This window comes from Balaenoptera physalus (genome assembly GCF_965194825.1).
Source record: "Balaenoptera physalus genome assembly, chromosome: 1".
Taxonomy (NCBI): domain Eukaryota; kingdom Metazoa; phylum Chordata; class Mammalia; order Artiodactyla; family Balaenopteridae; genus Balaenoptera; species Balaenoptera physalus.
The window spans coordinates 70,002,133-70,026,959 of NC_138882.1; the positions used below are offsets into that span (position 1 = coordinate 70,002,133).

General features: G+C 41.5%; 1 long non-coding RNA gene and 1 pseudogene across 2 annotated transcripts in view; both read right to left on the reverse strand.

The window, feature by feature from the left end:
• LOC309637498 overlaps positions 1-24,827 on the reverse strand; it is a 245,607-nt gene that overhangs the window by 40,964 nt on the left and 179,816 nt on the right. The window lies entirely within an intron of this gene.
• Positions 2,214-24,827, reverse strand: part of LOC309638483 (serine/arginine-rich splicing factor 3 pseudogene) — a 56,896-nt pseudogene continuing 34,282 nt past the window's right edge. The window contains exon 2 of the transcript in view: positions 2,214-2,758. The product of the transcript in view is annotated as a serine/arginine-rich splicing factor 3 pseudogene (transcript). The remainder of the gene's footprint in view (positions 2,759-24,827) is intronic.

Genomic DNA, 24,827 nt, shown 5'->3' on the forward strand with positions numbered 1-24,827 from the left:
AAAGAAAAGATACACGCACCCCAATGTTCATTGCAGCACTATTTACAGTAGCCAAGACATGGAAGCTACCTAAATGTCCACTGATGGATGAATGGATAAAGAAGATGTGGTACATATATACAATGGAATATTATTCAGCCATAAAAAGAATGAAATAATGCTATTTGCAGCAACGTGGATGGACCTAGAGATGATCATACTAAGTGAAGTAAGTCAGAAGAGAAAGACAAATATCATATGATCTCACTTATATGTGAAATCTAAAATACGACACAAATGAACTCGTCCACAAAACAAAAACAGACTCACAGACATAGAGAACAGACTTGTGGTTGCCAAGGGGGAGAAACAGTGAGGGAGGGTTGGATTGGGAGTTTGGGGTTAGCAGATGCAAACTATTAAATATAGGATGGATAAACTACAACGTCCTACTGTCTAGCACAGGGAACTATATTCAGTATCCTGTGATAAGCCATAACGGAAAAGAAAAAAGTTTTATTTATAGGTTCCATCCCTAACTGAGCTGGCCCATCCCCTCCCATGGTTCTAAGTGCAGCCCGAGGCTGCAGACTTCCCACCGTGGTCTTCAGCTCCAGAGCAAGCCACCTGCAAACCACCCACATCTTCCCAGGGGCTGGCAACTCTCCTTTGCTACTGATGCCAAGACACATCCAGATAGCAAAAATGTGACCATGAAAAGAAACTCAGGCATGTTCAAATCAGGGAAATAACATTCTTAGCTCTGTTCAGTACTCGCTTAATTTTAGAGCTTAGAGTTACAAAAAAGTTGCAAAGATCTGTACAGAGTGTACAGAGTGCCGTGGACCCTGACCCAGTACCCCTATTTCCAACTCGTTAGTACCTTAGTACGACATGTTTATCCAACTAAGGAACCAAGATGGATACATTGTTATTAACTAAAGTCCAAACTTTATTAGCATTTCCCTAGTGTTCCCCTAACATCCTTTTTCTGTCCCAGTCTCCTCTGGGCTGTGACATTTCTCAGACGTCGCTGGGTTTTGATACCTTGAAAGTTTTGAGGAGGACTGGTCAGGTATTTTGTCCCTCAATTTGTTTGTCTGTTTGTTTTCGGATGTTTTCTTATGGTTGGTCTGGAGTTATGGGGTTTGGGGCGGAAGACCCAGACAGAGATAAAAATGCCATTTTCCTCAGGTCACATCAAGGATACACACCATCAACGGGACTTATGACAAACGATTTTACCCTTGATCACCTGGCCAGTATCGTCTTTTTTTTCTTGCTGCGTTGGGTCGTCGTTGCGTGTGGGCTTCTGTAGTTGTGGCACGGGGGCTCAGTAGTTCTGGCTCCCAGGATCTAGAGTGCAGGCTCAGTAGTTGTGGCCCACGGGCTTAGTTGATCTGCAGCACCTGGGATCTTCCCGGACCAGGGCTTGAACCTGTGTCCCCTGCATTGGCAGGCGGATTCTTTTCTTTTCTTTTTTTCTTTTGCAACCAAAACTTTAATCCCAAGGATTCTCACAAAACATATTACAAATGACAGCATGAAAAAAAAAAATTGCACAGTAACTCAAAGTTCAGCTCTACAATATACTCTTAATCTGGCAGGACATTGGTATCTTGATAATCTCAAATTTCCAAAGAATATTACAAAGAGCTATGTATTCATGTACAGCAAACACAGAGGGGACGTATGACCTAACTCAAAGGTAAACTAACTTCCTTGAAACTTCTTAGATTTTAAACTCCCTGGACAACCTCTTGTCCAGTGTGAAGACTAGTGGAATTTTTAAACCTCTAATCTAGGGTAAGGGTGCGGCTTTCATTTTTACCTGCTGGCTTGGATTCACAGCACCTTTTAAAGACTGCTTGCTTAACTACAGCTGCATACCATATCCCAGCTACAGAAAGTCTTTTCAATGTTTGCCAGTGTTGTTTCCATAATAGTAAACATCACACTTTAGGTGGGCAGGAGTTAGAGTTTCATTATCAGTCTAGGCAAGACCAAAAATTCAAAGCAAATTCAATTTTGCTTAAGGGAACATTGTAAGGTAACAATTCTTCATATTACATGCCTCATAGGATCCATTTCAAACCATAGAGAATGACACCTTTATGTGTCACTGTCCCAAGAGACAAACAAGTGTGAACAACTAAAACATTTAAAAAGTGCACCAAGCTTCGGAAGTCTCAAACAAAACTTGAATATTCTGTACATACTCCTGCCAAATGAAGTTATTGCCTGTACACCACTCCTCTTGCAAAGTGGTCTTCCATTTCCCTTTCATTTGACCTAGATCGGCTAGGAGACCTAGAGAAAGATCGGGATGGCTTGTGACTTCTCTCTTGGGACAGGGATCTCTCTCTTCTCCTATATCTAGAAAGGGACCTGCTCTGGCTGACGGAGAAGGCTCTCCATCTTGGAGATGTGTGGGAGGTGGAGGACTCCTCCTCCGATAATCATCTCGAGGGCGACGACCCCAAGAAGGAGGCGTCACGATTTCGACTTCTCTTTTCCCCATTCGACAGGTCCACTCTTACTCGGCAGCCACATAGTGTTCTCCCATCTAGTTCTCGGACAGCATCAGCTGCATCTCGGGGATCTTCACATTCAACAAGAGCGAAGCCAGGAGGGTTTTTAGCACCCCACACACTTCAGAGTGGTCCATAATAGCCTAAAGCTCGTTCCAATTCAGCCTTGTTACCACTGTTTCCAAGATTCCCTACATAAACTTTACAGTCCAATGGACAGGAATCACGATGCAAGACCCTCGTGGCTCCTGGGTTTCACGGGCCACAGGGTGGTCCCGGGCCTCTAGAATCTGGCAGCTGAATCTGCTTACACAAGCTATCCTGTGGGGATGCTTTCCCACCTATGTTCCAGCCCGGGGCCCTGCTGTCTTGGCCCAGCCTCCCGGGTGAGAGGGTGAACCCCAGCTCCCTGGAGCAGACACTCAGAGCCCTGGTGACCGGACTCACAGCTGACGGGGCTGGAGCAGCGGCTGGACATTTGTGGCCAGCCTGGTGGTGTTTGGCCCCGTCTGCAGTTCCAGTTCCAGCTGAGAAAGAGCCTCCCTGTGTTATTTTCTCCTGGTTGTGTAAGGATCCCCGGTGTCATTTGACAGAAGTGTAGATGGTGTGTTCTTTCTCTCTTTTCTCCCTGCTTCCTCTCCTCCCTCTATCCCTCCCTCTCTCCCTGTCCCTCTTTCCCTGTTCCACTCTCCCTCTCCCTCTTTCCCTCTCTTTCTCTCCATCTGTCTCTCCCTCTCTCCCTCCCTCTCTCCCTCTCCCTCTCTCTCTTTCCCCTCCCTCGCTCCCTCTCCCTTTCCCTCTTCCCTCTCCCTCTCTCCCTCTACCTCTTTCCTCTCCTTCTTTCATCTCCCTCTTCCCTCTCCTCTCTCCCTCTCTCCCTCCCTCTCCCTGTGCCTGTTTCCCTGTCCTTGTTTCCCTGTTCCGCTCTGCCTCTACCTCTTTCCCTCTCCCTCCCTCCCTCCTTCTCCCTCTCCCTCCACCTCCTTCCCTCTCTGGAGAGGGAAGGAGGTGGAGGGAGAGGGACAGAGAGCAGGAGAGGGAGGGGGAGAGGGAGAGAAAGGGGGGTAGAGGGAGAGAGTGATAGAGGGACGGAGGGAAAGACATCTCTCCCTCCGTCCCTCTATCCCTCTCTCCCTCCCTCTCTCCCTCTCCCTCCCTCCATCACTTTCCCTCCTTCTCACTCTCCCTCCCTCTTCCTCTCCCTCTCTCCCTCCCAGAGAAGGAGAGACAGAGGGAGAGGGAGAGGAGGGGAGAGAGGGACACGGAGAGGGAGGGAGGGAGGGAGACAGAGAGGGAAGCAGGCACCCTCTGTCCTTCTCCCTCTCCCTACCTCCTTCTCCGACTCCCCCTCTCCTTTGCTCCCTCCCTCTCCTCTTCCTCTGTCTCTCCCTCTCCCTCCCTCCCTCTAGGAAAGGAAGAGGAAGGGAGGGAGAGGGAGAGAGGCAGGTGGAAGGAGAGGGAGAGGGAGAGATGTCTTGCCCTCCTTCCCTCTCCCTCCCTCGCATTTTCCCTTCCTCTCTCCCTCCCTCTCCCTCTCCCTCCCTCTGTCTCTCCCTCTCCCTCTGTCTCTCCCTCTCCCTCCGTCTCTCCCGCTCCCTCACTCGCTCCCAGAGAGGGAGAGATGGAGGGAGAGGCAGAGACCAGAGAGACGGGGAGAGGGAGGGGGGAGAGAGGGAGAGGGAGAGGGAAGAGGCAGAGAGGGAGAGAAGGAGGAGAGAGGGAAAGAGAGGAAGGAAGAGACCTCTCTCTCTCTCCCTCTCTAATTCTCTCCCCTCTCTCTCTCCCTCTCTCCCTCTCCCTTGTCTCTGCCTGTCCCTACATCTCTCCATCTCTGGGAGGGAGTAAGGGAGATGGAGAGACGGAGGGAGAGGGAGAGCTGGAGGGACAGGGAGAGGGAGGAGAGGGAGCGAGGGAGAGGGATAGAGGGAGGGAGAGACGGATAGAGGGAGTGAGGGAGAGATATCTTTGTCTTTCCCTCCTTCCCTCTATCCCTCTATCCCACTCCCCCCTCTCTCTCCCTCACCCCCTCCTTCTCCTGCTCTCTGTCCTTCTCCTTGAAACTCCTTCCCTTCTCCCTCCTGGCCCTTTTAGGCCACTCAAGCAAGCAGGAAATGCAAATCAGCACTACAAAGAAGTCTCACTTCACAACGGTCAGAAGGGCCATCCTAAAAAAGTGTAAAAACCAGAAATGCAGGACAGGCCAAGTAGAAAAGGGAGCCTTGTTAGGCTGATGGGTGGGATGGAAATTGCCAACGGCCACTCTGGAGAAGAGTATGGGCTTTCCTAAAAGATCTAAAAAACACAGCTAGAGAGCATATGGCACTTCCACTCATGGGCGTATAAATTGGGAAAACTAAAAATCAACAAGACACAGGCACCCCAAAGTATAGGGCTGCTCTGCTTACAAGAACCTCCACTTCGGTACACCTTAGATATCCCAGGAAAGAGAAAAATGGATATAGAAGTTGCGGTACTTATGTACAATGGAATATCACTCAGCCATGAAATCAATGTCATAAGGCTAGTAGCAGCGTGATGAGTGGATTTAGGCACGAAGATTCTAAGTGAAATAAGTCAAAAGGAAAAAAACACCTTTCAAAAGATATCACTTATAGAGGAAATGTAAAAATCGCTACAGATAAACTGAATTACAAAACGGAACAAACTCACACATTTAGAAAACACACTAGGGCTGCTTAATGGGAAAGCTGAGGTGGGGTGATGCATAAAACAAGGGTATGAAATTAGCACAGATACCGTTCCATAAACCAAATATGTGATAGAGAAGACCTATTCCTTGCTCAATGAACTGGACTCAACACCCTCTATTCACTGCACAAGAATATATCTGACTAGTAAGAATCTTAAAACCTATGTACTGAAATCTCTAAGTAAGAGAAGCAAGTGGGTGTAAAGCAGCATAAACACAGCATTGAAAATCAGATAAACCCCATTATAAAAATAAATTCCAAAAAAATAAAGACAGTGAAAGAGAGAGACATACTTACAAAATTCGTTCGGGGGCTGTGATGCAACCTGGATTGACCATATCTAGACCCACAGCTGAATGAGACATAAGGCTGGACACTCGTCGGGTTGCGAGGTTTGGTGAGGTTGGGTGCGCAAATGCAGACCCGTTAAAGTAATACTGCGTGGTAATCATTCCATGGGCCCAAAATCTCCAGGTTCAAGGGAATCTTCTTGCAGCAAAAACATGTATAGGAAACCCAGAGGATGGTACACCGTGTGATCGGGAAAGGTTTCTAAAACGCACCTCATTTCTCATCTCCTGGTGCTCTGGTTCGCCATTCCAGCCACTTTCCTAACAATCTCCGCACTTGGAGTATCACCACCTTTAAGTTCCTGTTTCCTACAGGTTGCAATTTGTCCTGAGGATGAATGGGAAGAGGGGGAACCAATGAGAGACTAGCTCTAGCTATTCGGACAGGCACTGCTCACTCTAATTTCTCATCAGGAAGAAGAATTAACCATAGGCTCAGCCTGCTTCCCCGAACCAGAATAGGGCCTGAAGCAATCCTGCGGTTTTGCAGCCAGCTCCCAAAAAAGCGAGTTGAAAAATGGAGCTCAGTGACACTACAATGCACAAACCTGCAGAGTTACAAATGATAACTATCGTACAAAAATATATTGAGGGAAGGCAACAAAGAGGATCTGAAAGTAAGGCAGAATTGCAGGAAACAGATTTCAGGAGGTAGATTCGAATGTCCTTTAAAGCACATGAAAAGCGGCAAAACGTTGACAATGATGCACTTGGCCAAAAAGGGCGTATGCGTTTTTTCCTGAACATATTCAGGAAAAAACGCAAAGGCCCTTTTGGCCAAGGAAGCAAGCGGGAAATGCAAATCAGCCCTACAAAGAAGTCTCACTTCCCAGCGGGCAAAAGGGCCATCCTAAAAAAGTGTAAAAACGAGAAATGCAGGACAGGCGAGGGAGAAATAGGAGCCTTGTTACGCTGATGGGCGGGATGTAAATTGCCAACGGTCACTCTGGAGAAGTGTATGGTGTTTCCCAAAACATCTACAAAACACAGCTAGAGAGCATAGGGCACTTCCACTCATGGGCGTATAAATAGGGAAAGCTAAAAATCAACAAGACACAGGCACCACAATGTTTACGGCTGCTCTGTTTACAAGAACCTCCACTTCGGTACAACTTAAATATCCCAGGAAAGAGAAAAATGGATAAAGAAGTTGAGGTACTTATGTACAATGGAATATCACTCAGCCATGAAATCAATGTCATAAGGCTAGCAGCAGCATGATCAGTGGATTTAGGTACGATGATTCTAAGTGAAATAAGTCACACAGAAAAAGACACTTATCATAAGATATCACTTATAGAGGGAATGTAAAAATCGCTACTCATGAACTGAGTTACAAAACAGAACAGAGTCACACAATTAGAAAACACACTATGGCTGCTTAACGGGAAAGGTGAGGTGGGGTGATGCATAAAACAAGGGTTTGAGATTAGCACAGATACCGTTCCATAAACCAAATGTGTAATAGACAAGACCTACTCCTTGCTCAGTGAACTGGACTCACCACCCCATATTCACCACACAAGAATATATCTGACTAGTAAGCATCTGAAAACCTATATATTGATATCTCTCTGTAAGTGAATCCAGTGGGTGTAAAGTGCCATAAACATAGCAGTGAAAATCAGCTAATCCCCATTATAAAAATAAATTACAAAGAAAGAAACAAAGACAGTGAAAGAGAGAGAAATTCTTACAAAATTCTTTCAGGGGCTGTGATGCAAACTGGATTGACCATATCGAGGTTCACAGCTGAATGAGACATAAGGCTGGACACTCTTGGGGCTGCGAGGTTTGGTGAGGTTGGGTGAGCAAATGCAGACCCTTTAAAGTAATACTGCGTGGTACCCATTCCATGCGTCCCAAATCTCCGGGTTCAAGGGAATCTTCCTACATCGAAAACATGCATAGGAAACCCAGAGAATGGTACACCATGTGATCGGGAAAGCTTTCTAAAAAGCACCTCATTTCTTATCTCCTGGTGCTCGGGTTCGCCATTCCAGCTGCTTTCCTAACAATCTCCCCAGTTGGAGAATCAGCACCTTTAAGCTCCTGTTTCGTACAGGTTGCAATTTGTCCTGAGGATGAATGGGAAGAGGGGCAACCAATGAGAGACTAGCTCTAGCTCTTCGGACACGCACTTGTCATTCTAATTTCCCATCAGGAAGAAGAATTAACCACAGGCTCAGCCTGCTCCACGGAACCAAAATAGGGCCTGAAGCAATCCTCCGTTTTTGCAGCCAGTTCGCCAAAAGCGAGTTGAATAATGGAGCTCAGGGGCACTGCAATTCACAAACCTGCAGAGTTATAAATGATAACTATCGTCCAAAAATATATTGAGGGAAGGAAACGAAGAGGATTTGAAAGTAAGGCAGAATTGCAGGAAACAGATTTCAGGAGGTAGATTCGAATCGCCTTTAAAGCACCTGAAAAGCAGCAAAACGTTCACAATGATGCACTTGGCCAAAAAGGGCGTATGCGTTTTTTCCTGAATATATTCAGGAAAAAACGCATACGCCCTTTTTGGCCAACCAAGCAAGCGGGAAATGGAAATCAGCACTACAAAGAAGTCTCACTTCCCAGCGGTCAAAAGGGCCATCCTAAAAAAGTGTAAAACCCAGAAGTGCAGGACAGGCCAGGGCGAAATGGGAGCCTTGTTACGCTGATGGGCGGGATGTAAATTGCCAACGGCCACTCTGGAGAAGTGTATGGTGTTTCCCAAAACATCTGAAAAACACAGCTAGAGAGCATAGGGCACTTCCACTCATGGGCGTATAAATAGGGAAAGCTAAAAATCAACAAGACACAGGCACCACAATGTTTACGGCTGCTCTGTTTACAAGAACCTCCACTTCGGTACACTTTAAATATCCCAGGAAAGAGAAAAATGGATAAAGAAGTTGTGGTACTTATGTACAATGGAATGTCACTCAGCCATGAAATCAATGTCATAAGGCTAGCAGCAGCATGATCAGTGGATTTAGGTACGATGAGTCTAAGTGAAATAAGTCACACAGAAAAAGACAATTATCATAAGATATCACTTATAGAGGGAATGTAAAAATCGCTACTCATGGACTGAATCACAAAACAGAACAGAATCACACATTTAGAAAACATACTATGGCTGCTTAACGGGAAAGGTAGGTGGGGTGATGCATAAAACAAGGGTTTGAAATTAGCTCAGATACCGTTCCATAAACCCAATACGTAATAGACAAGACCTACTCCTTGCTCAGTGAACTGGACTCAACACCCCCTATTCACTGCACAAGTATATATCTGACTAGTAAGCATCTGAAACCTTATGTATTGATATCTCTCTGTAAGTGAATCAAGTGGGTGTAAAGTGCCATAAACACAGCAGTGAAAATCAGCTAATCCCCATTATAAAAATAAATTACAAAAAAAATACAAAGACAGTGAAAGTCAGAGAAATTCTTACAAAATTCTTTCAGGGACTGTGATGCAACCTGGATTGACCATATCTAGACCCTCAACTGAATGAGACATAAGGCTGGACACTCTTGGGGCTGCGAGGTTTGGTGAGGTTGGGTGAGCAAATGCAGACCCTTTAAAGTAATACTGCGTGGGACCCATTCCATGGGTCCCAAATCTCCAGGTTGAAGGGAATCTTTCTACAGCGAAAACATGCATGGGAAACCCAGAGGATGGGACACCGTGTGATCGGGAAAGGTTTCTAAAACGCACCTCATTTCTCATCTCCTGGTGCTCGGGTTCGCCATTCCAGCCGCTTTCCTAACAATCTCCCCACTTGGAGAATCAGCACCTTTAACCTCCTCTTTCGTACAGTTTGTAATTTGTCCTGAGGATGAATGGGAAGAGGGACAACCAATGAGAGACTAGCTCTAGCTCTTCGGACAGGCACAGGTCACTCTAATTTGCCATCAGGAAGAAGAATTAACCACAGGCTCAGTCTGCCCCCAGAACAAGAATAGGGCCTGAAGCAATCCTGTGGTTTTGCAGCCAGCTCCCAAAAAAGCGAGTTGAAAAATGGAGCTCAGGGGCACTGTAATTCACAAACCTGCAGAGTTATAAATGATAACTATCATCCAAAAATATATTGAAGGAAGGCAACGAAGAGGATTTGAAAGTAAGGCAGAATTGCAGGAAACAGATTTCAGGAGGTAGATTCGAATCGCTTTAAAAGCACATGAAAAGCGGCAAAACGTTGACAATGATGCCCTTAGCCAAAAAGGGCGTATGCGTTTTTTCCCGAATATATTCAGAAAAAAACGCATACGTGCTTTTGGGCCAACCAAGCAAGCAGGAAATGCAAATCAGCGCTACAAAGAAGTCTCACTTCCCAGCGGTCAAAATGGCCATCCTAAAAAAGTGTAAAAACGAGAAATGCAGGACAGGCCAGGGAGAAATGGGAGCCTTGTTACGCTGATGGGCGGGATGTTAATTGCCAACGGCCACTCTGGAGAAGTGTATGGTGTTTCCCAAAACATCTAAAAAACACAGCTAGAGAGCATAGGGCACTTCCACTCATGGGCGTATAAATAGGGAAAGCTAAATATCAACAAGACACAGGCACCCCAAAGTTTAGGGCTGCTTTGTTTACAAGAACCTCCACTTCGGTACACCTTAAATATCCCAGGAAAGAGAAAAATGTAATAAACAAGTTGTGCTACTTATGTACAATGGAATATCACTCAGCCATGAAATCAATGTCATAAGGCTAGTAGCAGCATGATGAGTGGATTTAAGTACGATGATTCTAAGTGAAATAAGTCACACAGAAAAAGACACATCATAAGATATCACTTATAGAGGGCATGTAAAAATCGCTACACATTAACTGTATTACAAAACAGAAGAGAGTCACACATTTAGAAAACACACTATGGCTGCTTAACGGGAAAGGTGAGGTGGGGTGATGCATAAAACAAGGGTTTGAAATTAGCACAGATACCGTTCCATAAACCAAATGTGTAATAGACAAGACCTACTCCTTGCTCAGTGAACTGGACTCAACTCCCCCTATTCATCGCACAAGAATATATCTGACTAGTAAGAATCTTAAAACCTATGTATTGACTTCTCTCTGTAAATGAATCAAGTGGGTGTAAAGTGGCATAAACACAGCAGTGAAAATCAGCTAAACCCCATTATAAAAATAAATATATTCAGAAAAAAACGCATACGCCCTTTTTGGCCAATCAAACAAGCGGGCAATGCAAATCCATACTACAAAGAAGTATCACTTCGCATTCATCAAAAGGCCATCCTGGAAAAGTGTAGACAGCAAAAATGCTGGACAGGCCATGGAGAAGAGGGAGCTTTGTTTCACTGATGACGGGGATGTAAATAGCCAACGGCCACTCTGGAGAAGTCTATGGTGTTCCCTAAAACGTCTAAAATACAGAGCTACAGAGCATACATCTCTTCCACTCTTTGCCGCATATCTTGGGAAAACCAAAAATCGACAGGACACAGGCACCCCATACGTTTAGTGCTGCTCTGTTTAGAAATGCCTCGATTTGGGTACAACTTACATGTCCTTGGAAGCAATAAATGGATAACGAAGATGTGGTACTTCTGTACAATGGAACATTACTCTGCAATTAAATCAATGAAATAAGGCCAATTGCAGCAACTCGTGGAGACTGAGGTATGATCATTCTAAGTGACCTAAGTCAGACATAAAAGGAGACTTACCATAAGGTATCACTTATAGATAGTATCTAAAAATGGCTACACATGAACTCAATTACAAAACAGAAACAGTCACACATTTAGAAAACACACTTATGGCTGCTAAAGAAGAAAGGTGGGGTGGGGTGATGCATAAACCAGGAGGTTGAAATTAGCATAGATACAGTTCCATAAACAAAATAGGTATTCGACAGGACCTACTGTATAGCTCAACGAGCTGGACTCAGCACACTGTTGTCACCGGAAAAGGATATATAAGACTGGTAAGAATCTGTAAAACAATTTATTGATGTCTCTCTTTAAGTGAATCAAGTGGATAGATGCAGAGTAGGAAGAAACACAGTATTGAAAATCAGCTATACCCCATTATAAAATTAAATAACAAGAACAAAAAAGAAGACAGTGAGAGAGAGAGAAATTCTTACAAAATTTGTTCAAGGGCTGTGATGCAACCTGGACTGACCACATCTAGACACAGAGCTGGATGGGACCTAAGGCTCTACACTCGTTGGTCTAAGAGGCTTCGTGAGGATGGGACAGCAAATGCAACACTTTTAGAGTAATACTGCCTGGCCCCCATTCCATGGGTCCCATATCTCCAGATGCAGGGGACCCTTCCTACAGCTAAAACATTCATGGGACATCCAGAGGATGGTACACCGTCTGATCGGGAAGAGTTTGGAAAAGTCACCCCATCTCCACTTCTCCTGGTATTCGGGTTCCCCAGCTCCTTTCCTTAGAGTCTCCCCACTTTGGGAAGGCAGCACACTCAACAGCCAGTTTTTCACGGCTTGGAATTTTCCGGTGAAGAAGGGGAATGGGGGGATGGAATGAGACACGAGCCTTAGATGTTTGGACAGGCATATGCCACTCTAGTTTCCTAATCTGGAAGAAGAATTTCCCTAGCCTTCAGGTGCCCCAGTAACCGGAATGGGTCTGTAGAAATCCAGCCCCTTTGTGTCTGCTTCCCTAAACAACAAGTTGAAAACCGGTGCTCAGGGGCACTGCAATTCACAAACATGCAGGGTTGTAATTGACACCTCTAATGGAGCCATTTCTTCAGCCAAGTATTCCTAAAGGCCTTGTAAGCAAGGCAGAATTGCAGGAAAGGAATTTCAAGAGGTAGTTTGCACTCGCCATTAAAGCACATGCAAAGCTGCTGAACATCGCCAATGATGCAGTTTGCCAAAAAGGCCGTATGCGTTATTCCTTAATATATTCAGGAAAAACTCTTACTCCATTTTTGACCAACAGAACAGGTGGGCAATGTAAATTAATACTACAAAGAGATATCACTTCGCACCAGTCAGAATGGCCAACCTCACAAAGTGTAAAACCTGAAATGCAGGACAGGGTGTGCAGAAAAGGGAACCCTGACAAGCTGATGGTGGGAATGTAAATTGCTAACAGCCACTCTGGAGAAGTGGGTGGTGATTCCTTAAAAATCTAAAAACCAGAGCTTCAGAGCATATGGCGATACCACTCCTGGGCCTGTATCTTGGAAAAAACGTAAATTGACAGGACCCAGGCATTCCAAAATTTATGCAGCCCTGTTTACAAGAGCCTCTACTTGGAAGCTACCTAAAAGTCCTTGGAAGGAAGAATGGATAAAGAAATTATGGTAGATATGTACAATGGAATATTACTCAGCCATGAAATGAATGAAATAAGGCCATTTGCAGCCACTCGGAAGGACCTAGATACATTCATACTAAGTGTCATAAATCAGACAATGAAAAATATCATATGATATTACTTATCAGGGGAATCTAAAAATTGATAGAAAGGTACTATCTTACAACACAGAAACAGAGTCCCAGACTTAGAACACAAACTTATGGTTACCAAACTGGAAAGGTGTGTTGGAGGCATAAATCATGAGGTTGGAGTTAGTATATACATATTTACAGAGAGAAAACTTGTAATCAACATGGACCCGCTGTAGAGCACTTGGAACTCTTCTCAACACCCTTTAGTAACCTCAATGGGAAAATAATTCTAAAAAGAATATATAGTCATCTCTGTATAAATGCATCATGTTGGTGTATGTCAAAAATGAACACAATATGGTAAATCAACTATACTCCATTATAAATTTAAAATTAAATTACAGAAATGAAAAATGATCACTAAATTCGTTTAGTCGCGGTGAACGTGCTAGTGTCACATCCCTGGACACAGACCCAATTTGGTCCCAAGACTGGACTGTTGTGGGCCTGAGGACCTCGGGAGGATATGCCAGCTAATTCACCCCCCTTGAACATGTAGTACCTGGTCCCCTCTGCATGGGATCACAATCTCCAGATCTAAGTGTGCCCTCATACTACTAAATCAACCCTCTGACACCCAAAGGATGGTGGACTCTCTGGGCTGGATGACACTTGGAAAATCACCTGGTCTCAACATATCCTGGTGTTTGGGTTCCGACCTCCAGACTTCTTCGTTAGGGTCATCCCACTCTGCAAGACAGCACCCTCAACAGGTGATTTTGCAGGGGTTTGTATTTGTTCGGGGGATGAAGGGTAAGGGGGAAGAAGGAATGGGACAGAAGCCCTTACATGTTTGGTCAGGCACATTCCACTCTAATTTAAAACCCAGGAATAGGACTTTCCCTACATCTAAGGTTGTGTCAGCAACCAGACAGGGACAGTAGAAATCCTGCCGCCTTCTGTTTCCCATAACAACAACTCTAAAAACTGGACCTTATAGGCACTTCATATTCAAAATGCCTGGGGAGCTGTAAATGACAACAGCCCTCAAAAAATGTCTTAGGGTAGGTAATCGAAATAGACTTCAAAACAAGGCAACCTTTCAATAACCCTTTTTCAAGGGGTAAATTTTACTCACACTGTTCAAAAAGAAAAGCACATATGAAGATGCTCACCATTGCTTTATGTTAGACAAATGCAAATCAGATGTACAAAGAAGTATCACCTGGAACCACTCAGAATAGCCATCATCACAATGTCTACAAACACGAAATGCTTCAGATGGTGTGGGAAAAAGAGAAACCTACTACTTATTATTATTTTTTTTAATCTGCATTGGGTCTTCATTGCTGCATGTGGCTTTTCTCTAGCTGCAGCAAGCGGGGGCTACTCATCGTTGTGGTACAAAGCCTTCTCTTTTCGGTGGCTTCTCTTGTGGAGCACAGGCTCTAGGCACACAGGCTTCAGTAGTTGTGGCTCGTGGGCTCTAGAGTGCAGACTCAGTAGTTGTGGTGCACGGGCTTACTTGTTCTGTGACATGTGAGGTCTTCCCGGGCCAGGGCTCGAACCTGTGACCCCTGAAATGGCAGGCAGATTCTTAACCACTGTGCCACCAATACTACGCTATCAGTGGCAATGTCAATTGGTAATAGCCACTATGGAGCACAGAATGGAGGTTACCAGAGTGAGGGGAGGCGGCAGGGATAAACTGGAAATTGGGATTGACATATACACACCACTATATATAAAAGAGAAAACAAATAAGGGCTTACTGTATAGCACAGGGAACTCTACTCAATACTCTGTAATGACCTGTATGGGAAAGGAATCCAAAAAGGATTGGATATATGTATAACTGCTTCACTGTGCTGCACAGCAGAAAGTAACACAACATTGTAAATCAACTCTTCTCCAAAAAAATTGAAATTGAAATGAAATGAAATGAAATAAAATAAAATAGAGCTACCAGATGATCCAGCAAGTTCACTCCTGTGCGCATATCTGGAGGAAAGCATAAATCGAAAAGACACATCTTCCCCAATGTTCACTGCAACACTCTTTACAATAGCGAAGACATGGAAGCAACCAAAATGTCCATCAACATATGAATATAGGTAAAGAATATGTGATACATATATACAATGGAATATGACTCAGCCATAAAATAGAAGAAAATAATGCCAATTGCAGTCACTTGGATGGACCTAGAGATGATTGTACTAAGTGAAGTAAGTCAGACAGAGTAAGACAAATATTGTATGATATCACTTCTAGGTGGAACCTAGAAATTGATACAAATGAACTAACTTGCAAAACAGAGGCAGACTCACAGACTTGGAAAACAAACTTATGGTTACCAAAGGGGAAAGGTGGGGGGTAGGGATAAATCAGGAACTTGGGGTAAACATACGAATACTACTATATATAACATAGATAAGCAACAAGGACCTACTGTATAGCACAGGGAACTCTACTCAATATTCTGAGAATACCTTTATCAGAAAAGAATCTGAAAAAGAATGAATATATGCATATGTGTAACTGAATCACTTGCTGTGCAGCTGAAATGAACACAACATTGTAAATCAACTATACTCCAATAAAATTTAAATGACAAGATAAAGAAAATCACCTATATTTCAAAAGAAAATAAGAATCCCCATCTATTTTTATGGCTTGATAGTTTACTTTTTTAGTGCTCAATATTATCCCATTCCCAGAATATATTAATACTATATCATTTCATTCACCTACTGGAGGACACCTTAGTTTCATTCACATTTTGGCAATATTGAATTAGGTGCTATAAATATCCATATGCAGGTTTTCCTCTGGAAGTATGTTTTAAACTACTTTCAGTAAATATCCATGAGAACACTTGCCGGATTGTACAGTAAGGGAATGTTCAATATTATAGCAAGTGTCAATCAGACTACCAAAGTAGCTGTATTATTTTTCATTTCCACCAATAACAAATGACATTTCCTATTGTTCCACATCTCCTACAGAATTTGTTCTTGTCATTGTTCACATTTTAGCCATTCTAAGTGTTACATGGTGGTATGTAATTGTATTTTTAATTTGCTTTTTCATGGCAGCATGTAATCTGGATTATTCTTCTGTATACTTATATGCATAGTGTCTATTTTCTTTGGTGAGGTGTCCATAAAGTATATTGGTCCACATTTTATTTAGGTTGCTTTCATTTTTTTCTACCCAATCTGTATTTGTTTTATTTATTTTTGTGCCTTATTGCATTAGCAAGGACTTGAAGTAAAATATGGAAAAGGAGCCATGAAAGAGGACATCCTTGCTTTTACCTGAACTTAGTGGAAAAGCTTCATGTTTTTGACCATTAATCATGATGTAAGATAAAAGTTTCCTGTAAATCTTTGTTATCAACTTGAGAAAGCTCCAGTCTATTTCTTTAACTGAGAGTTTTTATGAAGAATGGGTGTTAGATTTTTTCAAAGGGCTTCTGAATCTATTGATATGCTAATGATTGTCTTTAGGGTGTTGATATGATGGCTATAATTATTTGATTTTAGAATGTTGAACCAGGCTTGCATACCTGGGATTATTCCCTCTCATTCATGATATAAAATTCTCTCAAAATATTGTTGGATTCGATTTGGTAATATTTTGTTGAGGATTTTTGCACTGATGTTCCTGAGAGATATTGGTCAGTTTTCTTTACTATTCGGATGTTCCTCTAAGTTTGGATGTTGTGGATTTAGTGTCAGACATTCATTTGGGGAGATTCTCAGTCATTTTTAGAAAATATTTTCTGTTCTTTGTTATCTTTATTCTCCTCCTGCTATACCCATTATGTATAGGTCGCAGCATTTTTCATTGTTCCACAATTATTGATTACTCTGTTCTGTTGATTTCTTTCCTGCCCATTTTCTCTTTTCTTTTGAGATTTAAAGGTTTCTCTTGATGTTTCTTCAAGCTCACAGATATTTCTCCTCAGCCAGCTCTTTGACTGCTAAAACAAAATATGAGAGACTTGGTATTTTATAAACAACAGAATATTTTTGTTTTCTCATAATTGCTGAGGCTGAAAAGTTCAAGAACAAATTACCAGGGGCTTCCCTGGTGGTGCAGTGGTTAAGAATCTGCCTACCAATAAAGGGGACAAGAGTTCGAGCCATGGTCCGGGGAGATCCCACATGCCATGGAACAACTAAGCCCACGCACCACAAATACTGAGCCTGTGCTCTAGAGCCCACAGGCCACAACTACTGAGCCCGTGAGCCACAACCACTGAAACCCGTACGCCTAGAGCCTGTGCTCCGCAACAAGAGAAGCCACCCAATGAGAAGCCCGCACACTGCAACAAAGACCCAACACAGCCCAAAAATTAATTAATTAATTTTCTAATTAATTTTTTAAAAAAAGAACAAGTTGCCAGCTGACTTAGTGTGTGGCGAGCGACCAATTTCTGGTTCATAATATGGGTCTTCTCGCTCGGCAATGAAATCATGGAATGGGCATAAGATATTCTGTGTGCTACATTTATTAGGTCACTAAGCCCATGTTTGAGGTCTCTGGCCTCATGACCTAATCACCTCCCAAAAACTCCTCCTCCTAATACCATCAACATGGGAGCTAGGTTTCAAAATTTTAAAATTAGAGGTACAAATTGTTTACACCATAACAGGGACCACAGAGTTAACTGACTTTTCCTTTCATGTTAAAGGTTTGTACATTTATATTTATTATATAATCCCCAAACCCTTGTTTTTTTTTAAGATTCTTTTTCTGTATATGCCAGTACAGACCATTGAGTAGAGTTCCCTGTGCTATAAAGCAGGTCTTTATCAATACTTATCTATTTTATATATAGTAGTGTGTATATGTCAGTCCCAATCTCCCAATTTATCCCTTCCCCACTTATCCCCTGGTAACCATAAGTTTGTTTTCTATATCCATGACTCTATTTCTGTTGTGTAAATAAGTTCATTTGTACCTTTTTTTTTTTAGATTCCTCATATAAGCAGTATCATATGATATCTGTCTTTGTGTGTCTGAGTTGCTTCACTCAGTATAACAATCTCTAGGTCCATCCATGTTGTTACAAAACCCTTAATTGTTAAGGATAACTCTCAATTTTTTCCAGTATCATCAGCAATTCTTTCTGGCAGACACGTGATAACACTTTAAACAGGGATATTGAGACCAAGGCTCCTGACCTGCAAACAAACAAAACATCATTCATATAGTGAAAACTTTGCACATAAAAGGATGAAAGCACTTGGTCTAAATCCCTTTGCACCCACTGCTGACAGAGGGCAGAGGAGTTTGATTCACTAATCTTCCTTACGTGCACTTCTTCCTAATGGGGTATTCCATGTAAAACTTATAAGAAACGGGAATGCATCATGGAACACACCAATCTCTACTACAGATTCTGAAGCAGCAAAAAAACAAAACAAAACATGATGAATCCATCCAAAGAGTTCTGTCCACATTGTTACAATAGCTTCCCTCGCACTGTGAACCCTTTTCAGACCCTATCACTTGAACCTATTTTTATTTTTTTCAACAAAAATAATGTTAATCTGCAGTCAGACACTCCAGTAATATTACACTATCCCTTGTGCAAGTATGTAGGGATTTGAGGAGCTATGTGAGTCCATCATGAGAAGTTGCCTAGAGTAATTAGGACATTTCATTTAATGTTGGCTCTTCTCCCTAAGATGTCTGCTGTCCTCTTCTTTTTGTAGCTACTAGCATTGAGAAAGTGACCAAGATAAGGCCCTTCTCTTTTACTGCCCATGAACGCAGCTGTGATTAACCCCACAGAACTTGGTGCTTCCAGAATCCCCTGAACCTACTGACCCTCCATGAATGGCATGACATAGATAAGAATGGTGACGTGTATCCTTGTACAGAGTATGCTATAAAATTTTCGACTCTTCCCTTCCTCATAATTCCAAAGAATAGATTTCTTTGGATTTCTGCTTAATGCTGCTGGAGTTGGTACATAAGTTGAGGGAGGTATCAGGGCACACCAAAAGAGAGGGTAACTGCACAGAAAACACAAGCAGATACATTTCTGTGTAGTTTCAAGCAGCTTATTTGCTATATCAACCATGGTGACATGTTGACCCTTCCTCTTTCTACTAGTAGTACAACAAACATAAAGGATATTTAGGCTGCTTGTTTTATTCCCACCTCTCACAATTGATCTGCATTAACATATAGGACAATGAAGGGCCCTTTCTACCATCTTAACCAATATTTGAGAACTAGAAAATGTCCAGATTTTTCTGGGGATTATTTTCATATTCCCCAATCAGGCCTATGAAGGAATCTTACCTATTGTGTTTAATGAAGTCATATCTCTGACAACATTCCATCATCAACAAAACTGGAAAGAAATTTGAAGGGTCTTCGATTTTACCATATTTGAAATAACAATATTTTAGCCTGACACGTTTTTGGATTTTAGAAAAAAATATTTTAAATGAGACAAAAAATCATTTTTATGGCACAAAAAGACAGCAATAGTTTTATATTTTTATCTGTTCCACTTGCACACAAGTGTCTCATGGGGTTATGTAAAGCACTCCTGTTGGGTGCTGTGCATGGTGCAAGTATGGATTAAAGCTTAGGAATCTTAAGCTTCAGTCACCTGAAACATTTAAATTAGGATGCAAGCAATCCTGTCCAGCATTTGAACAGAGCAAGACACTCTCTTTATTTTATTTGTCAGGTAATTAATCTGTCTTTTCCCCAAGGAGAGAAACAACTGGCATCTTCCATCAATGTGTTGTACAAAAATCTTTGAACAGAGAGTGCAAGCAGAGGCTGATACAAGATGTGAAAAAAAAATGAGAGACCCTTGTGGCATTTTCTCCTAACTTATTGCAATCTCCCATTTAAAATGTGGGAATAATCAATCTTCTGAGGAAAAAGGCCCAAGGAAGGTTTTTGCTTCTGTGGAATAATGGGATTGCTAAATATTTCAGGAGGCAAGACGAATTAGTGAGAATGACCATGAGAAATCAGAGAAAAGTCAGATCCATGGATGAAGTGATGTTTACCACTGTGAATCAATGAGAAGTAGGAGCAAATGAAAAGAAAACTGAATACAACATTTTCTGAATAAATGTAACATTTCAGCTGTCATAGAAAAATTAATACTCACTATGATACAACATATTTAGTTTAGAAAGTTAACTTAATTTTAAAGCTTAATAATTAGATTTATTAAAGAAACGAAAACATATTTGTGGTTTAGAATAAATAATGTGTTCTGCTACAGATAAGAAGACTACATAAATAAATAGAAATAAGACTAAATAAATAAATAAAGAAGAAAATAACAAATTAGATGTTATTAACATTAAAAACTGACACTCATCTAAAGAAAGAGAAGGAGAGACACAAAGAGAGAAGAACTCATATCAAGCATATATTAAAAACTCTTAAATAAAAAGTCTTCAGATGTTAAAAAAAAGAAGTCTTCAATAAGAAGATAATGGAATAGCAAAATGGGGAAAATATACCAAAAGATATTTCAAAAAAGAGAGTACAGAATGTTAAGTAAACATATCAAAAGATGCTTGGCTTCTTAGTAGTCAATTAAATGCAAAAACGTGATACCTGGAATTATCACTCACCAACCAGAAAGTTCAAATGAAAATGACAAGTATTATCAAGTTTGACAAGAATGTGTATAATCCTTGAATCTCATTCATTGCTGCTGAGGATGAAAAATCATACAAATGTTTTGAAAATATTTAGAAATATCTAAAAAGATAAACACAAGAAAGCTATGACTCGAAAATTTTACTAAAACATGTATACTGAACAATAATTTACACACACACTGCCAAAGCTCAAGTTCTAGAATTTATATACCAGTGCTGTTCTCAATAGACACAAACTGAAAATCACTCATATTGTAATACACATTGGAATAAATTAATTAATAGTTAAATATTTACACTATGGAATCCTATGCATCAGTGGCAATGCATGATCACAACAACAGGCAACCATATAGGCATATTCACAAACAACATAAAATAAAAAAGCCCAATCCAAAAGTGATTTTACTGTGCCATAACATTTATATAAAATACAAAATACAGGTAAAGTTATCTTTTTGTTAGATACCAGAACAATATTAAACCTTAAGGGGAGTCACTAGAATGGGACCAGGGGACCTCTGAGTATCTGGCAATTTTCTGTGTCTTTATCTAGAAGCTATGTAGAGAGTGTATTCAGATGCTGAATTTTCTGAAATTTGTCATTTCCTTACAAACCATGCATGTTTTTAGTTGTTTTTTATACATAACAAAAAGTAAAAAAGATAGACTAGGGAAGGTAATTATATTAGCACTTTAATATCCATGCTTTTCAAGGTGGAAGTGAAAGGTATTAAATACTTGACATTGTGATTACTTCTTAAATGTAAGGTGAAACTTTGAGGTTAATAAATAAGACATACTTCTTCATATATAATCCTCAAAGAGGAGGGGTAGAAAGCAGTGTTATTTTTTTTTCTTTAATAAAAAGAATCGTTAAGATAGAAAATAATGAAAACAGACTAGGTTTAAAAAAGAGCACACTGGACTTCCCTGGTGGCACAGTGGGTAAGAATTTGCCTGCCAATGCAGGGAACAGTGGTTCAATCCCTGGTCTGGGAAGATCCCACATGCCACAGAGCAACTAAGCCTGTGTGCCACAACTACTGAGCCTGTGCTCTAGAGCCTGCAAGCAACAACTATTGAGCCTGCATGACACAACTACTGGAGCCCATGCACCTAGTGCCCATACTCCACAACAAGAGAAACCACCACAAGGAGAAACCCACGCACCACAACGATGAGTAACCCCTGCTTGACACAACTAGAGAAACCCTGTGCAGCAACGAAGACCCAACGCAACCAAAAATAAATAAAATTAAATCTTTTGACTTCTGAGATGACTCACTCACGTGGCTGTAGGTAAGAGGCCTCAGTTCCTTGCCACATGGATCTCTCCTTAGGGCTGCTTGAGTGTCCTCATGACATGGCAGCTGGCTTACCCCAGGATGAGTGATCTAGCAGAAACCAAAGCAGAAGCTGCAATGTCTTTTATAACTTTGGAAGCTGCACTTTGTCATTTCTGCAATTTCTTATTAGTTAAACAGTCAACCCTTTTCAAGTGCGAGGAGCCACACAGGTACATGAAGACTGGGAGATAATTAGGGGATAATTAGGGCCATCTTGGAGGTTGGCTACCAAAGTGGCTGACAAGCCGAAGTCTGAATTTTGTTTTCTTCACTTCTGGAGAGAAAATGGTCAGTGATTCTCATTGGTGGTCTTTGAGATGTACCAAAGTTACCTCTTGCTCTCACCCCCAGCCATGTGGCTGACAGGGTCTTGGTACTCCAGCCGGGTGTCAAGCCTGTGCCTCTGAGGCGGGAGAGCCGAATTCAGGATATTGGTCTACCAGAGACCTCCGGCACCTTGTAATATCAAACGGCAAAAGCTCTCCCAGAGGTACCCTTCTCAATGCTAAGACCCAGCTCCACTCAGAGACCAGCAAGATCCAGTGCTGGACGTCCCATGCCAAACAACTAGCAAGACAGGAATGCAGGCCCACCCATTAGCAGAGAGGCTGCCGAAAATCATAATAAGGTCACAGACACCCCAAAACACACCACCGGATGCTGACCTGTCCACCAGAAAGACAAGATCCAGACACACCCACCAGAACACAGGCACCAGTCCCCTCCATCAGAAAGCCTAAACAACCCACTGAACCAATCTTAGCCACTGGGGGCAGATACCAAAAACAACGGGAACTATGAATCTGCAGCCTCCGAAAAGGAGACCCCAAACACAGTCCCCAAAGCCAAATGAGAAAACACAGAAACACACAGCAGATGAAGGAGCAAGGTAAAAACCCACCAGATCAAACAAATGTGGAGGAAATAGGCAGTCTACCTGAAAAAGAATTCAGAGTAATGATAATAAAGATGATCCCAAATCTTGGAACTGGAATGGAGAATAGACAAGAAACGTTTAACAAGGACCTAGAAGAACTAAAGAGCAAACAAACAATGATGAACAGCACAATAAATGGAATTAAAAATTCTCTAGAAGGAAACAATAGTAGAATAACTGAGGCAGAAGAATGGATAAATGACCTGGAAGATAAAATAGTGGAAATAACTACTGCAGAGCAGAAAAAAGAAAAAAGAATGAAAAGAATTGAGGACAATCTGAGACACCTCTGGGACAACATTAAATGCACCAACATTCGAATATAGGGGTCCAAGAAGTAAAAGAGAAAAAGAAAGACACTGAGAAAATATTTAAAGAGATTATAGTTGAAAACTTCCCTAATATGGGAAAGGAAATCATTAATCAAGACCAGGAAGTGCAGAGAGTCCCATACAAGATAAACCCAAGGAGAAACATTCCAAAACATATATTAATCAAACTATCAAAAATTAAATACAAAGAAAAATTATTAAAAGCAGCAAGGGAAAAAACAACAAATAACATACAAGGGAATCCCCATAAGGTTAACAGCTGATCTTTCAGCAGAAACTCTGCAAGCCAGAAGGGACTGGCAGGACACATTTAAAGTGATGAAAGGGGAAGAGCTACAACCAAGATTACTCGACCCACCAAGGATCTCGTTCAGATTCGACAGAGAAATTAAAACCTTTACAGACAAGCAAAAGCTAAGAGAATTCAGCACCACCAAACCTGCTTTACAACAAATGCTAAAGGAACTTCTCTAGGCAGGAAACACAAGAGAAGGAAAAGACCTACAATAAGAAACCCAAAACAATTAAGAAAATGGTAATAAGAACATACATATCAATAATTACCTTAAATGTAAATGAATTAAATGCTCCAACCAAAGACATAGACTGGCTGAATGGCTCCGAGAACACGACCGGTATATATGTGGTCTACAAGAGACCCACTTCAGACCTAGGGACACATACAGACGGAAAGTGAGGGGATGGAATAAGATATTCCATGCAAATGGAAATCAAAAGAAAGCTAGAGTAGCAATTCTCATATCAGACAAAAAAGACTTTAAAATAAAGACTATTACAGGAGATAAAGAAGGACACTACATAATGATCAAGGGATCAATCCAAGAAGAAGATATAACAATTGTACATATTTATGCACCCAACATAGGAGCACCTCAATACATAAGGCAAATGCTAACAGCCATAAAAGGGGACATTGACAGTAACACAATCATAGTAGGGGACTTTAGCACCCCTCTTTCACCAATGAACAGATCATCCAAAATGAAAATAAATAAGGAAACACAAGCTTTAAATGATGCATTAAACAAGATGGACTTAATTGATATTTATAGGACATTCCACCCAAAAACAACAGAATACACATTTTTCTCAAGTGCTCATGGAACATTCTCCAGGATAGATCATATCTTGGGTCACAAAGCAAGCCTTGGTAAATTTAAGAAAATTGAAATCGTATCAAGTATCTTTTCCGACCACAACGCTATCAGACTAGATATCAATTACAGGAAAAAATCTGTAAAAAAATACAAACACATGGACGTTAAACAATACGCTACTTAATAACCAAGACATCACTGAAGAAATCAAAGAGGAAATAAAAAAATACCTAGAAACAAATGACAATGGAAACATGAAGACCCAAAACCTATGGGATGCAGCAAAAGCAGTCCTAAGAGGGAAGTTTATAGCAATACAATCCTACCTCAAGAAACTAGAAACATCTTAAATAAACAAGTTAACCTTACACCTAAAGCAATTAGAGAAAGAAAGAAAAAAAAACCCCAAAGTCAGCAGAGGAAAGAAATCATAAAGATCAGATGAGAAATAAATGAAAAAGAAATGAA